Source organism: Oncorhynchus tshawytscha, linkage group LG01, assembly GCF_018296145.1.
Source record: "Oncorhynchus tshawytscha isolate Ot180627B linkage group LG01, Otsh_v2.0, whole genome shotgun sequence".
Taxonomy (NCBI): domain Eukaryota; kingdom Metazoa; phylum Chordata; class Actinopteri; order Salmoniformes; family Salmonidae; genus Oncorhynchus; species Oncorhynchus tshawytscha.
The window spans coordinates 79,710,795-79,725,111 of NC_056429.1; the positions used below are offsets into that span (position 1 = coordinate 79,710,795).

Consider the following 14,317-nt stretch of genomic DNA (forward strand, 5'->3'; position numbering starts at 1 on the left):
ATTGTGCCTCACCAAATTCCCATGGAGAGCAAAATAGGGAAGGAGGGACAAAGGGAGAGAGGGAGGGAAAGAGGGAGAGAGGTTGTGGGAAAGGTGGTTTCTTGTCTGTGTTTTATTTCATTGTCATGGTTGTTGCATTCATCCAAAATCAGCCTCACCAAGTGAGATTGTAAGCTAATATGTTACCAAAAAAATGACATCCATTAAAAAACAATATATACTGCATGATCTTATTTGTAGTTTTTATTCACCCACAACCCGCATTCAGAATGACTGCCAGGTTAGACAGACTGCGATATGAGTCTACCTAAACCATTTAAACTGGAGGGGGAAAAAATCAGTAATAATTGTAAAGTAACAGATTGGAATAGTTTAGAAAGATCTATGTTATTTATATTTGAGTAGCATAATATTAATGAATCAATCAATGTACATGGAAAAACATAGATATTGAAACAAAATATAAAATAAAAATCCACCTGCAATAGAGCATGCCGGGAAATATGATAACGATGGTAGTGGTTTGGTTTAACACTGCTTATTAACACCAACAATGGGATTCTTTACACAAATGAGTGTTTATTTAACAGTAACGGTGTTAATTTAACACCTGAAACAACATCACAATTTTTAAACTAAAAATCAACATTAGATAACACTGGCCAATTTGCTGTGTGTTAAACGTCTACTGTAACTGGGCTGATAGTGGCTCTAATCGCCTCTGATAATAGGGGACACAGGCTGCAGAGAGACCGTGACTTTGCCTGGGGCCAAGATTCACACAAAGAGTGTGTGTGTGCGTGTGTGTGTGTGTGTGTGTGTGTCCATCCTGGGGCAGTGATAAAAGTTGAATGACCATGTGTTCCCCTGCCAACCTGCCGTCCCATGACACTGCAAGATGTGGCCTCCACAGACATCCCAAATAGATGTTAATCACACACTCCGACCTGAGACACACGCACACGCACACTAGTGCTAAGCGATTAGTTATTTTTTGAGGTCGGTTCGAGTCTTTAAAAAAAAAATCACGGTTTTAGATTTCAATTATTTTTTAGACATTAAATGCAGAATGCATTATCTGGGTTGAATGCTGTAACAACAGAATATAACAATTAATTAAAGTACCATAATGCTACTGTCACGCCCTGACCATAGAGAGCCATTGTTTCTCTATGGTGAAGTGGGTCAGGGCGTGACTGGGGGTGATCTAGTTTGTTTATTTCTATGTGGTGTTCTAGTTTGTTTGTAATGTTGGTGATTTGTATGATTCCCAATTAGAGACAGCTGGTAATCGTTGTCTCTAATTGGGGATCATATTTAAGTAGCTGTTTTTCCCACTTGTGTTTATGGGATATTGTGTTTAGAGTTAGTGCACGTAGCATCTCTGTAGTCACGGTTCGTTGTTCTATTGTTTATTGTTTGTTTTGCTAACTTTTCACTTTATGATAAATTATGTGGAAACCATATCGCTTTGCAGCTTGGTCCGACATTTATTCAAGTGAACGTGATAGCTACTGACTACCCATTACTGCCTATCACTTATGTGATTTAGCCACCTTACTTTAATAAAATATTTGTTTTATTTGATGACTATTATTTCATTGTAAGTCACCATCTCATCTCTATAGAGCTGCTGCAAATGCTGTCTGACAAAATCAATATTTTAGTAGTTCTTCAAAGTAAATAAGGCCTACTTTTATGACTGCTGAATACCAACTGTCAATCACATCAATCATTATGTATTTTCCTGTACAGATACCTCACGAACCAACTTGTTTCTATCCCTCTTGATCTAGCGTTCTCTCTTCTCTCCATCATCGTGTTTGCTCCACACAGACCGGACAAATAGGCAGGCACGCAATGGATTATCGTCCTTGTAGTTATTTACAAGGTTTTTTGTGCTAAACTATGTAGAATTTTGGCCTGTTGGAAATTACAACTCCACACTACATCGCACAATTTGGGCTTGATCTAATTTATCTCTACAGAAGCTGCGCATCCAGCTCAGTTTTTTTTAAACTAAATGTTATTTAAATAAAACAGATATGTTAGTTAATCGCTCAGCACTAAAGCACACACACTTAGTTTTCACAGGAGCTATCCATGGTGCTGAAATCATTGTAGCGACTGTTATAGCTTGTTGACACTGACCTCAATAACTTCCCCACCTTCTGTCCTTTTCTGTCAAATAAAACATTCTACTTCTAGCAGCAATTGATTGTTATATTAACTTCCGGTGAATGACATGAACACAGCAGCTCTGTTTCTGTGAATCATTAACAGGTGGTGAATTTGAAGTGTTCCCAACAACAACCAACCCCCATTACTCTTTGTTTACAATCTTTAAAAAAAGGTACTATGTAAAAGCATACAGGGTTCTTCGGTTTGTCCCCATAGGGGAACTCTTTGGTGCTAGGCAGAACCCTTTGCAGATCGCTCTACCTAGAAATAGTGATGGGGAATACTAAGCATCCTGAAACATTGAGGATTTCAAGCCCATGGTGTCTAAAACATGTTCAGTACTCCAGGCTTTGATATCATGCTGGTCAAAATAAATTAGAACAGCGAAGTTATTATAGATGACGTTGCACATGTGGTAGCACGTGCACAGAGAGGCCTTTCTGTTTTCTACAGAAACCAAAACCAAACCAATCAGGTGGTTGTTCAACTTAACAAAGCTTCAGATGTCATTGACCAAGTGCTACAAGCATCGGCACACTGCTTCGAAGTAAACTGCTTAGCATTTACGACGCATGACTCGGAGTTCCGGTATCAGCCATAACATCACAACCTAGAATCCTCCATGTAGGGTTCTTCATAGAACCCATTGTATATGGTTCTGCCTAAAACCCTCTATGAAGGATTCTACCAGGAACCATTTATCATCTAAAGGCTCTTCTTAGAACCCTATGAATGGTCCCACCAGCCTTATTAGACTTTAAGATTAAATTATTTATGAAAATGCATTGCTATATAAATATAAATCATAAGGGCCTACTGTAGTTATACCCTACTACAGTGGTGTTAGGAAACCCCTGGTTTAAAGGCCACATCAGGCCTGTAAGTCACATTTTGCTGGTTTGCAAAGTGACATGTAATTCCTATTGGGAATCGAGCCAGAGATAGGATATCCAACAAGTGAACAGTTTTATCACCAGCAACCTGCATTCAGAATGACTGCCAGGGTAGGGACTGCCAGGGTATCTCAATGATGGAACAACCATCTCAGTAACGGGTGCAATAACTACTAACAGATTGGATTAGTTTAAAATATATATATATATGTTTTATTTATCTTTGTGTAGCATACAATTTATCAACATGCAAAAACTGATTAAAACAAACAATTCTGAAAATCACCTGCAATAGAACTTGTGTTGTCTTCTAAAGAATCAGGGTTAGAATTAGGTATAGGGTTATTAGCTCGGGTTAGTTTTAGGGTTATGGTTAGGAGATATGGTTAGTGTTAGGTTTTTGGGTTAAGGTTTGCGTTAGGGTAAGGTTTAGGGGTTAGGGAAAATAGGATTTTGAATGGAACGGAAATGTGTGTCCCCACAAGGTTAGTTAGCATTTAAACAATGCTACCTTATATAATGTTACTTACCCTACATTATTCATCTCATATGCATACGTAGATACTGTACTCTATATCATTGACTGCATCCTTATGTAATACATGTATCACTAGCCACTTTAACTATGCCACTTGGTTTACATACTCATCTCATATGTATATACTGTACTCGATATCATCTACTGTATCTTGCCTATGCTGCTCTGTACCATCACTCATTCATATATCCTTATGTACATATTCCTTATCCCCTTACACTGTGTATAAGACAGTAGTTTTTTTTGGAATTGTTAGTTAGATTACTTGTTCGTTATTACTGCATTGTTGGAACTAGAAGCACAAGCATTTCGCTACACTCGCATTAACATCTGCTAACCATGTGTATGTGACAAATAAAATTTGATTTGATTTGATTTGATTGATTTGATTTGGTTAGTTATACAAGTCAGTGTGTGCGTGTGTGTGTGTAAAGGTCTCAGTTATCCAAGCTCTCCCATTCACCAGTGAACAATTTAACAATATCAGACTTTTACAACATGTTGCAACACACACACACACACACACACACACACTCGTTCTGTATCATTCATCATTCTCTCTTTCTGATTCCATCATATCTCTTTCTGTATGCAAGGCTAAAGAGAATATATTACACTAACTCAACCCCTAGTTGTGTCTTCTGACTCATAAAATAATTACAATATATAATAGATGTAATAGGTATTCAGTGGCATGCTCCTGTAGCCTCTGCCAGAGAGTGTTTACCATACAATAGCCTTGGGGAATGACCACACACACACACACACACACACACACACACACACACACACACACACACACACACACAGCTCTGGTTTCTATTAGGGTGAATTACAGTTGAACTTTAGCTCCAGGGAGATGGAGAGAACTCTTTTACTTTCCTATTTAGGAACAGTAGTATCTAGCTAAGTCTCTCTCTCTCTCTCTCTCTCTCTCTCTCTCTCTGTCCATCTCTCTGAACCTCTATATCTCTCTCTGTTCCCACAAGAGAGATCGAGAGATGGATAGACAGATTGAGCTCGGAACACCTGGCATAAACAATCCCAGATTCCAATGAGTAATATGTATATATTATATACATATATATATATTGTATACATATACATACACACTACATGACGAAAAGTATTCTCGTCATACATCTCATTCCAAAATCAATTAATATGAAGTTGGTCCCCCCTTTGCTGCTATAACAGCCTCCACACTTCTGGAAAGACTGTCCACTAGATGTTGGAACATTGCTGCAGGGACTTGGTTCCATTCAGCCACAAGAACACTGGTGAGGTCGGCCACTGATGTTGGGTGATTAGGCCTGGCTCGCAGTCGGCATTCTAATTCATTCCAAAGGTGTTAGATGGGGTTGAGGTCAGGGCTCTGTGCAGGGCAGTCAAGTTCTTCCACGCTGATCACAACAAACCATATGGACCTCACTTTGTGCATGAGGGCATTATCATGCTGAAACAGGAAAGGGCCTTCCCCAAACTGTTGCCACTGTTGGAAGCACAGAATAGTCTAGAATGTCATTGTATGCTGTAGCGTTAAGATTTCCCTCCACTAGATGGCACTATGCATTGGGGCACGTAGCATTCTCCTGGCATCCACCAAACACAGATTTGTCCGTAGGACTGCCAGATGGGGAAGCGTGATTCATCACTCCAGAGAATACATTTCCACTGCTCCAGTCCAATAGTGGCAAGCTTTACACCACTCCAGCCGACGCTTGACATTGTGTATGGTGATCTTAGGCTTATGTGCGGCTGCTCAGCCATGGAAACCCATTTCATGAAGCTCCAGGCGAACAGGTCTGGTGCTGACATTGCTTCCAGAGGCAGTTTGGAACTCAGTAGTGAATGTTGCAACCGAGGACAGACGTCTTTTCAAACGACTTTGCGGATGAGTCGTTATTGCTCCGAGACGTTTCCACTTCACAATAACAGCACTTACAGTTGACCGGGGCAGCTCCAGCAGGGCAGAAATCTGATGAACTGACTTGTTGGAAAGGTAGCATCCTATAACGGTGCCACGTTGATAGTCACTGAGCTCTTCAGTAAGGCCATTCTACTGACAATGTTTGTTTATGGAGATTGCATGGCTGTGTGCAACATTTTTATACACCTGTCAGTCATTCAGGGATCTAACTATCTTACAAGTATTTGAAATAAGTATTCTAACTACTTCTGAATATTTTTTAGGTTGTATTACACTGGGCTGAACTACACTCCAATGTATTTTGTAACAAGATACTTTTGAAAGCTGTAATTGGTATTTTCAAAATGAAAAAAATAAAATCTATATCATTACTTTAGAGCGGTTCACAATTTTGTGGGGCCCTTTCACCCTACATTGGTATCAAAAGTCAGCATCTGCTAAATTAACTAAATGTATATGTATAACTGAATAAAAATATAAACTCAACAGATTTTACTGTGTCACAGTTCGTATAAGGAAATCAATCAATTGAAATAAATAAATGAAGCCCTAATCTCTGGATTTCACATGACAGGGTATAGAGCTATGCATCTGTTGGCCACAGGTACCTTAAAGAAAAGGTAGGGGGCGTGGATCAGAAAACCAGTCAGTGTCTGGTGTGACCACCATTTGCCTCATGCAGCGCGACACATCTCCTTCACATAGAATTGATCAGGTTGTTGATTGTGGCCTGTGGAATGTTGTCCCACCCCTCGTCAATAGCTGTGTGAATTTGCAGGGTATTGGACGGTACTGGAACACACTGTCATACACATTGATTCAGAGCATCCCAAACATGCTGAATGGGTGAAATGTCTGGTGAGTATGCAAGCCATGAAAAAGAACTGGGACATTTTCAGCTTGCAGGAATTGTGTACAGATGCTTACAACATGGGACTGTGCATTATCATGCTGAAACATTAGGTGATGGCGGTGGTTGAATGGGACAACGGTAGGACTTAGGATCTCTTCACAGTATCTCAGTGCATTCAATTTGCCATAGGTAAAACGCAATTGTTTTCATTTTCTGTAGCTTATGCCTGCCCATACCATAACCCCACCATCACTATGGGGCACTCCGTTAACAACGTTGACATCGGCAAACCGCACGCCGACACAACGTTATACACGTGTTCTGCGGTTGTGAGGCCGTTTGGAAGTACTGCCAAATTCTCTAAAACTACATTGGAGGAAGTTAATGGAGAGAAATTGAAATTCAATTTTCTGGCAATACCTCTGGTGGACATTCCTGCAGTTCTTGATAACAAACACAGGGTTCCCAGTGCACTAGGCTGAGAGCGGTTGAGGTGGGACAGCGTGTGTGCAAGTACACTTCCAAGGGAGATAGAAACTGTGCTCGTCTTGTTCATTGCCAATTGCACACTCCCTCAAAACTCAAGACATCTGTGGTATTGTGTTGTGTGACAAAACTGCACATTTTAGAGTGGCCTTTTATTGCCCCCAGCACAAGGAGCACCTGTGTAATGAGCATGCAGGTTTAATCATCTTGGTATGCCACACCAGTCAGGTGGATGGATTGTCTTGGCAAATGAGAAATGCTCACTAACAGGGATGAAATACACATTTCAGAGAAATAAGCTTTCTGTGCGTATGGAGCATTTCTGGGAACTTTTATTTTAGCTGATGAAACATTTACATAAATATTTAGACCCTTTACTCAGTACTTTGTTGAAGCACCTTTGGCAGTGCTTATCGCCTTTATTCTTCTTGGGTATGACGCTACAAGCTTGGCAAACCTGTATTTGGGTAGTTTCTCCCATTCTTCTCTGCAGATCCTCTCAAGCTCTGTCAGGTTGGATAGCGAGCGTCACTGCAGAGCTGTTTTCAGATCTCTAGAAATATGTTCAATCGGGTTCAAGTCCGGGCTCTGGCTGGGCCACTCAAGGACATTCAGAGACTTGTCCCGAAGCCACTCCCGCGTTGTCTTGGCTGTGTGCTTAGGATCGTTGTCTTGTTGGAAGGTGAACCTTCGCCCCAATCTGAGGTACTGAGTGCTCTGCAGCTGGTTTTCATCAACGATCTCTCTGTACTTTGCTCCGTTCATCTTTCCCTCGATCCTGTGCTGCAGAGATGGTTGTCTTTCTGGAAGGTTCTCCCATCTCCACAGAGGAACTCTGGAGCTCTGTCAGAGTAACCTTCTGGTTCTTGGTCACCTCCCTGACCAAAGCCCCATTCCCCCGATTGCTCACTTTGGCCGGGCAGCCAGCTCTAGGAAGTGTCTTGGTGGTTCCAAACTTCTTCCATTTTAAGATTGATGGAGGCCACTGTGGAAATGTTTTTGATAACCTTCCCAAGATCTGTGCCTTGATGCAATCCTGTCTTGGAGCTCTACGGACAATTCCTTTGACCTAATGGCTTGGTTTTTGCTCAAAGCAAAGGTTCTGATGAAGGATTTTTTTTGTCATCCATTTTATAATAAGGCTGTAATATAACAAAATGCTGAAGAAGTCATACTTTCCACATGAACTGTATACAAAAAATAAATAATATTTTTTAGTTAAAAAAAATGTGTATACAGTGCATGCTGCAAATACCTTACTTACATAAGTATTCACATCCCAAAATATAGGTGTGCCAAACTTAGTTGTATTTTGTAATTGTAATGAATGATTTATGCCAATCCGTCCTCCCAGTAGTATCAACTAGGCCTACTGGAACTATAGCCCTCAAAACAACACAACAGCAATAACAACTTCAGTTCTTTTGGAAACACTCTCTGAAACATCAGATGGTAACCCAGTCACAGATAGAGAAAAATCCCAGCCATGATATATGAACTGTAGTACTCACTGTTATGGTCAGGATGTGAGGTGGAGTCAGAAGGGTGTGGATCTTTCTTTACTCTGAACCTGTAGACACACACACAGAATCGACTGAGTACAGAGAAACAGAGCACAAGGGTCATGAGTAAAGAGAGAGAAGGAAGAGGTCAGAGATCAGATATTGGGGAAGGGATGGTTTGTCTGTGTATGTGTGTGTGTGTGTGTGCGTGACATGATCTCACAGTTTTATCAATTTGACTTCAGATTCTGATGTTAATTTTGAAGTTGCTTTAAACATCAAATTCCTTTTTTGACACTCTCAGTTGACTCCTCCTGCTCAGCATCGTTCAATTTCTCCAAACTTCACATTTCCAAGTAGTCAAATTTCAAAGCTAATGGTTAAGGTTTTTGATAGGGTCTAAACATTAAGTTTAGGTATTCATTCCGAATAAGGTAGGATATAGTTAAAACAAATATTGAACACGCAACCTTCGAATCCGGAGTCATGGGATTAACACCCATCCCACAACCCCGTCCACAATGCCCTAGAATAACCCAAGCTTACTTAATAGATTTCCCAACATTCTCAGCACATGGACAGATGTCCAATTTTGAAGTCAAGCTTGAGCGATCTGCCTGGTGTGTGAGTGAGTGAGTGAGTGAGTGAGTGAGTGAGTGAGTGAGTGAGTGAGTGAGTGAGTGAGTGTGTGAGTGTGTGAGTGAGTGAGTGAGTGAGTGAGTGAGTGAGTGAGTGAGTGAGTGAGTGAGTGAGTGAGTGAGTGAGTGAAATATACAGGAAGAGAGGAGAAGAAGGAGAGGATAGGGAAAATAGATCACCTCTACTTCAGTAACATCTATTTTTGAACAATGTATCTCATCTTCTCGTCTTCTCCATCCCTCTCTTCCCCCTGCTATGGCACAAATCCCTGTTAACAAGAAGCAGGTTGGCTTCAATATTTCCGAATGGCACCCCATTCCTTTTATTGTGCACTACTTTGTGCGCTATGTAGGGAATAGGGTGCCATTTGGGATGCAGATTGAAAGACACTCTGCTGTCACACCACACCACCTTGCTCACCCTACCACACTATACCTCTCTACCTCCCTCCATCCCTTCATCCTTCTCATCCTTCTTCATCCTTCATCCTTCTCTGTCCCTCCCTCCATCCATCCTTTCCACTCTCACTCTCTCCTTCCAGAGAGTTTTATTTGCTTTGTTGTCATGTATGCTTCATGTGTCAGGTGTTTCATTCGCATGTACAGGCACATTGTGTGTGTATGTGCATGTGCGTGAGTGTGTGTGTGTGTCAACAGATTGCAGTATGTGATGGTGACGTGTGGTAGTGGTGCCTAATCATGACACAGAGTGATCACAAACACCACCTAACCTTTCACAATCTAATAGAGGACATGGGATAGAAAGATGACACACACACACACACAAGTACGTGTCCACACTGTCTGTGTCTCTCCTGCCAGTGGAGATTACCTCTGCTCATTTTCAAAGGATACAGACTGCGCCAGGGGTAAGGATTAGACACACACATACCCACACACACAAACACCGGCACACACACACACACAGACACACAGACACACACACAGACACACACACAAACACTGGCACACACACGCAGACACACACAAACACTGGCACACACACACACACAGACACACACACAAACACTGGCACACACACGCAGACACACACAAACACTGGCACACACACACACACACACAGACACACACACAAACACTGGCACACACACGCAGACACACACAAACACTGGCACGCACCCCCCACACACACATACACACACACACACACACACACACACACACACACACACACACACACACACACACACACACACACACACACACACACACACACACACACACATACACACACACACACACACACACACACACACACACATACACACACACACACACACACACACACACATACACACACACACACACACATACACACACACACACACACACACACACACACACACACACACACATACACACACACACACACACACACACACACACACACACACACACACACACAAACACACAGGGAAGAAGAGGTGGCACAGAAGAGAGCAGGAAGACATGACCACTCCATCCCTCTCTCATTCTCACTCCTCTCTCCCCCCTTCTCTCCCTCTCTCTCATCCATCCCTCCTTCATCTCTCTTTCTCTCTCTCTACCTGTCTCTCTCTCTCTCTCTGTCAATTTTAATTCAACTAATTTCTAGGGCTTTATTGGCATGGGAAATAAACATTGCCAAAGCAAGTGAAATAAATAATAAACAAAAGTGAAATAAACAACAAATAATGAACATTAAACTTTACACTCACAAAAGTTCCAAAGGAATAGAGACATTTCAAATGTCATATTATGTGCAAATAGTTAAAGTACAAAATGAAAACTAAATAAACATAAATATGGTTTTTATTTACAATGGTGTTTGTTCTTTACTGGTTGCCCTTTTCCTGTGGTCAAAACTTTCCTTAAGCTTGGCTCAGTCACAGTGGTCAAGTATTTTGCCTCGGTGTACTCTCTGTTTAGGACCAAATAGCATTCTAGTTTGATCTGTTTTTTAGTTAATTCTTTCCAATATGTCAAATAATTATAGTTTTGTTATGGAAGGTTTGGGAATGGTTTCCTTTTAGATGGTTGTAGAATTTAATGGCTGTTTTAGATCATTAGCGGGTATCGGCCTAATTCTGCTCTGCATGCATTATTTGATGTTTTACGTTGTATACATAATTTTTGGTTGGTGAGCGGACCCCAGACCTCACAACCATAAAGGGCAATGGGTTCTATAAGTGATTCAAGTATTTTTAGCCAGATCCTAATTGGTATGTTGAATTTTATGTTCCTTGTGTTGGTATAGAAGGACCTTCTTGCCTTGTCTCTTAGATCATTCACAGCATTGTGGAAGTTACCTGTGGCGCTGATGTTTAGGCTGAGGTATTGTACATTTTTATATGTGCTCTAGGGCAATGGGGTCTAGATGCAATTTGTATTTGTGGTCCTGGCAAATGGATCTTTTTTGGAACACCATTATTGTTGTCTTACTGAGATTTACTTTCAGGGCCGAAGTCTGACAGAAACTGTGCGGGAGATCTAGGTGCTGCTTCTGGCCCTCCTTGTTTTGGGACAGAAGCACCAGATCATCAGCAAACAGTAGACATTTGACTTTAGATTCTAGTAGGGTGAGGCCGGGTGCCGCAGACTGTTCTAGTGCCTTCGCCAATTCGTTAAAATATATGTTGAAGAGAGTGGGGCTTAAGCTGCATCCCTGTCTCACCCCATGGCACTGTGGAAAGAAATGTTTGTGTTTTTTGCCAATTTTAATCACACACTTGTTGTTTGTGTACATGGATTTTATAATGTTGTATGTTTTTCCTCCAACACCACTTTCCATCAATTTGAATAGCAGACCGTCATGCCACATTTTTGAAATCCACAAAGCATGAGAAGACTTTGCCTTTGGTTTGTTAATTTGTCAATTAGGGTGTGCAGGGTGAATACGTGGGCTGTTGTACGGTAATTTGGTATAAAGCCAATTTGACATTTGCTTAGTTCATTGTTTTCACTAAGGAACTGTTCGAGTCTGCTGTTAATGATAATGCAGAGGATTTTCCCAAGGTTGCTGTTGATGCATATCCCACGGCAGTTATTGGGGTCAAATTTGTCTCCACTTTTATGGATTGGGGTGATTAATCCTTGGTTCCAAATTTTTGGGAAGAGCTATGGATGATGTTGAAGAGTTTAAGTATAGCCAATTGGAATTTGTGGTCTGTATATTTTATCAGTTAATTGAGGATACCATTAACGCCACAGGTTTGTATTTTGCCCTGTAGTTCATTCAATGTAATTTGAGAATCCAGTGGGTTCTGGTAGTCTTTAATGGTTGATTTTAAGCTCTCTCTCGCTTTCTCTCTCACACACACACGCACGCATGCACACACACACACACACTTCCTTCTGTCCGTCGTCTCTCTCTCTCCCTCTCTCTCTCTCTTGAATACTCTCTCTCTTCCACTCCCTCTATATCTACCCCTCTCTCTCTTTCTACCTCTCTCTCTCTACCTCTCTCTCTCTACCCTTCTCTCTCTACCCTTCTCTCTCTACCTCTAACACACAAACCACAGTGGTTCTGTTGAGGATGTTTTTCTCTTCTCCTAAAAGCAAGACAAAAATGTAATGTTTCATTTGATCATAGGCTGTTGTCTGAGTGATCAGAGGCTGTTGTCCCAATGGGACCTGGTCAAAAGTAGTGCACTATATAGGGAGTAGAGTATCATTTGGGACGCACACTCGGAATTCAGAGCTTAAAGTCCCAGTAGATTTTTACCTGAAGAGAGCAGATCAGTGAAGAAACAAAACAACAAATGTAGAGGAGTGTAAACCAGATGGAGAGATGGTCTTTTATCGCCAAGCAGTTTTTAGAAAACAGACACACACAGAGACCCTGGCTTGCGCTGTCTCTCTCTCTCCTCTCTCCCTCCTTCTCTCACTCTCTCTCTGCTTCCTGATCTCTCTCTCCTCTCTCTCCCTCCTGTTCTCCCTCTCCCCCTCTCTCTCTCTCTCTCTCTCTCACTTCCTGCTCTCTCTCTTCTCTCCCTCCTGCTCTCTCTCTCTTCTCTCTCCCTCCTGCTCTCTATCTCTTCTCTCACCCTCCTGCTCTCTCTCTCTTCTCTCTCCCTCCTGCTCTCCCTCTCCCCCCTCTCTCTCTCTCTCTCTCTCACTTCCTGCTCTCTCTCTTCTCTCTCCCTCCTGCTCTCTCTCACTCTCCCTCCGTTTCTTTCTCTGTATACCTCTCTCCCTCACTTCCTCCCTCCATCATTTCCTCCTTCCTTCCCCTATCTTTTCCATCTTTCCTTCATTAAATATGTTTCTCCTTCAATAAGAGACCAGAGAGGGAAGACATACGGAATATATTCCTCAGTGGTGAAGCTATCATGCCATACAGCAGGTCTCCATGGTAACAGAGAGAGGAATGACAAGTGGCTCATAGTACAATTTTTTTATTAAAATGTAACCTTTATTTAATTAGACAAGTCAGTTAAGAAAAAATTCTTATTTGCAATGCCGGCCTACATCTGCCAATCCCAGACAACGCTGGTCCAATTGCGCACCGCACTATGGAACTCACAATCACAGCCCGGATTCAAACCAGAGTGTCTGTAGTGATCACTTTAGCACTGAGATGCAGTGCCTTAGACCACTGTACCACACAGGAGCCCAAATGAGTCAAAGAGACATAGGCTATCCCAAATGGCACTCTGTTCCATGTATAGTGCACTACTTTAGACCAGAGACTCTGGTCAAAAGTAGTGGACTATGTAGGCAATAGGATGCCATTTTGTACACCCAGAGAGAGGCTTGAGGAGCCTTGCTGCTACCACACTAGCTTTAACTAGACTTTGGGCCAAGCTACTTCTCTTTAATTGTGTTTCTGTGAGTGCATGCGTGTCCGTGCGTGTGTGTGTGTGTTCATTATGATCGAGCAATAAACTCGCTCTCTGTCTTTATGACCTAAGGCCCTGAGGTCAAGATGTATAATCAACAGCCACACAGCCAGGACGGTGAGACCATGAGAAAACATGCAGATGAGTCCATCACACTGAACAAACTACAACTCCAATGAGATTATTCTGTTAACTGACTGTCTGTCTGTTTTATGTAACATGGGAGTTTGAGTTTACTGTATAATATTCCATATGGACGTGTTGTATATACGTGCCTTCAGAAAGCATTCATTCCCCTTGACTTATTCAGCATGTTGTGCTACAGCCTGATTTCAAAATGAATTAAATTGTTTGTTTTTCTCACCCAATACCAACACACAATACCATAATGATAAAGTGAAAACGTGTTTTTAGAATATTTTTCAAATGTATTGAAAACAAAATACAGAAATATC

The 14,317-nt window shown here is 41.6% G+C and overlaps 1 protein-coding gene across 1 annotated transcript in view; it reads right to left on the reverse strand.

The window, feature by feature from the left end:
• The window catches only part of LOC112257688 (RNA binding protein fox-1 homolog 3), a 737,323-nt gene that overhangs the window by 481,643 nt on the left and 241,363 nt on the right, over window positions 1-14,317 (reverse strand). Inside the window, 1 exon segment of the mRNA XM_042326209.1 lies at window positions 8,393-8,451. The gene's annotated coding sequence lies outside the window, so the exon portion shown is untranslated.